Source organism: Penaeus vannamei, unplaced genomic scaffold (genome assembly GCF_042767895.1).
Source record: "Penaeus vannamei isolate JL-2024 unplaced genomic scaffold, ASM4276789v1 unanchor448, whole genome shotgun sequence".
In the NCBI taxonomy this organism is placed as follows: domain Eukaryota; kingdom Metazoa; phylum Arthropoda; class Malacostraca; order Decapoda; family Penaeidae; genus Penaeus; species Penaeus vannamei.
The window spans coordinates 50,001-52,500 of record NW_027213452.1 but is presented as its reverse complement, the minus strand read 5'-3'; the positions used below and the strand labels follow the sequence as shown (position 1 = coordinate 52,500).

The following is a 2,500-nucleotide window of genomic DNA, read 5'->3' as shown; positions in this document are numbered from 1 at the left end:
CTCTCGGCTCATTAGCGGGGATCTCTGGCCCGGTTTCCCTTGTCCACTCTGATCGACGCCCGCGAACAGCCCGCCCAAAGGCAACTGTTAATCGAACCATGAACTGCCCTTCCGGAAAATAGTGACTGACACGGTATATCCTTTTTTTCCGAAAAGCAATTAATATGTAAATGGCGGCATCGATGTGAATGGTAAGTTTGTGGATGTGCTCCGGCGGTCGAGTGTTCCTGGAAATGGATGCTCTCGTGATGGCAACTTTTGGTTTTCGCTGGAATTAGCGGGAGACAAAAGAGAAAAGGATAAGAGGGAGAAGGCGAATGTGGGAATGACGTGGTTTTCTCATTCCGTCGTTCGCTGGTTTATTTTTTTTGTATTTTGAGTAATTCTTTCTTTCTCTCTCTTACTATTGTTTTCCTTCTCTCTATATCAGTCTATCTGTCTCTACCTGTTTATCTATTTATCTGATTATCGACCTGCATACCAATCCAACTATATATGTATTTCTCTCTCTCTCTCTCTCTCTTCTCCATCCCTCCCTTCCCTCTCCCCCTCCACCCCTTCCCCTAATCAGCTGATTCTCTCCCTCCCTCTCCTCTAACACATCATCCTAATTTCTCTCTTCTTCCTCTCTCTCTCTTCTCTATCCCTCCCTTCCCTCTCCCCACCTCCATCCCTTCCCCTAATCAGCCTGATTCTCTCCCCCCCTTCCCTTAACACATCATCTAATTCTCTCTTCTTCTTCATCCCTCCATCCCTCCCCCCTCCATCCCTTCCCCCCTAATCAAAGCTGATTCTCTCCCTCCCTTTCCTCTCACACACATCATCTAATTCTCTCTTCCTCTCTTTCTTTTCTCCATCCCTCCCTTCCCTCTCCCGCACCACCCCTTCCCCTAATCAGCTGATTCTCTCCCTCCCTCTCCTCTAACACATCATCTAATTCTCTCTTCCTCTCTTTCTTTTCTCCATTCCCCCTTCTCCTCCCCCCTCCATCCCTTCCCTGTCTTAATCAGCTGATTCTCTCCCTCCCTTTCCTCTCACATCATCATCTAATTCCTCTATTCCTCTCTTTCTTTTCTCTCCATTCCCCCTTCCCTCTCCCCCTCCACCCCTTCCCCTAATCAGCAGATTCTCTCCCTCCCTTTCCTCTAACACATCATCTAATTCCTCGCTTCCTCTCTCTCTCCTCTCTTCTCCCTCCCTCCCTTCCCTCTCTCCCCTCCACCCCTTCTCCCTAATCAGCTGATTCTCTCCCTCCCTTTATTCTAACACATCATCTAATTCTCTCTCTATTTCTTCATCCCTCCCTTCCCTCTCCCCCTCCACCCCTTCCCCTAATCAACTGATTCTCTCCCTCCCTTCCCTCTAACACATCATCTAATTCTCTCTCTCTCTCTCTCTCTCTCTCTCTTCTCCCTCTCTCCCCCTCCACCCCTTCCCCTAATCAGCTGATTCTCTCCCTCCCTTTCCTCTAACACATCATCTAATCCTCTCTCTCTCTCTTCTTTCTCCATCCCTTCCTTTCTTTCTCCTCCCTCCACTTCCCCTTCCCCTAATCAGCTGATTCTCTCCCTCCCTTTCCTCTTAACACATCATCTAATTCTCTCTTTTCTTCATCCCTCCCTTCCCTCTCCCCCTCCACCCCTTTCCCCTAATCACCTGTTTCTCTCCCTCCCTTCCCTCTGACACATCATCTAATTCTCGCTTCCTCTCTCTCTCTCTCTCTCTTTTCTCCATCCCTCCCTTCCCTCTCCCCCTCCACCCCTTCCCCTAATCAGCTGATTTTCTCCCTCCCTTCCCTCTAACACATCATCTAATTCTCTCTTTTCTTTATCCCTCCCTTTTCTCTCCACCTCCACCCTTTCCCCTAATCAGCTGATTCTCTCCCTCCCTTCCCTCTGACACATCATCTAATTCTCGCTTCCTCTCTCTCTCTCTCTCTCTCTTTTCTCCATCCCTTCCTTTCCTCTCCCCCTCCACCCCTTCCCCTAATCAGCTGATTCTCTCCCTCCCTTCCCTCTAACACATCATCTAATTCTCTCTTTTCTTCATCCCTCCCTTCCCTCTCCCACTCCACCCCTTCCCCTAATCAGCTGATTCTCTCCCTCCCTTTCCTCTTAACACATCATCTAATTCTCTCTTCCTCTCTCTCTCTCTCCCATCCCAGGCTCGTCGTCTCCCCCGCACCACCTGATCATCAGTGAGCTGCTGCCATCTACCGAGCAGTATCTCACCTACGACGGCTCCCTCACCGTGCCAGGCTGCTACGAGACTGTCACGTGGATTCTGCCAAATAAGCCTATATACATCTCCTTCGCCCAAGTGAGTGTCCCGGATGTTGTCTTTCTCGGTGGGAGGAGGGAGGTGGGAGGGAGGTGGGAATGGGAGGGAGAGGGGGGAGCTGGGGGGTGTTGAGAAGGTGGGGGGGGGGGAGCGGTAGGAATTCAGTAATGGGTGTGGATGCGTGAGTGTGGTAAATCTAGATTTACGTGTGTGTGTGTGT

General features: G+C 50.2%; 1 long non-coding RNA gene across 1 annotated transcript in view; it reads left to right on the top strand.

The window, feature by feature from the left end:
* The first annotated feature begins 2,169 nt into the window (after positions 1 to 2,169).
* The window catches only part of LOC138861000 (uncharacterized), a 20,851-nt gene continuing 20,520 nt past the window's right edge, over positions 2,170 to 2,500 (top strand). Inside the window, exon 1 of the long non-coding RNA XR_011398435.1 lies at positions 2,170 to 2,319. This is a non-coding gene — a long non-coding RNA (uncharacterized lncRNA). The remainder of the gene's footprint in view (positions 2,320 to 2,500) is intronic.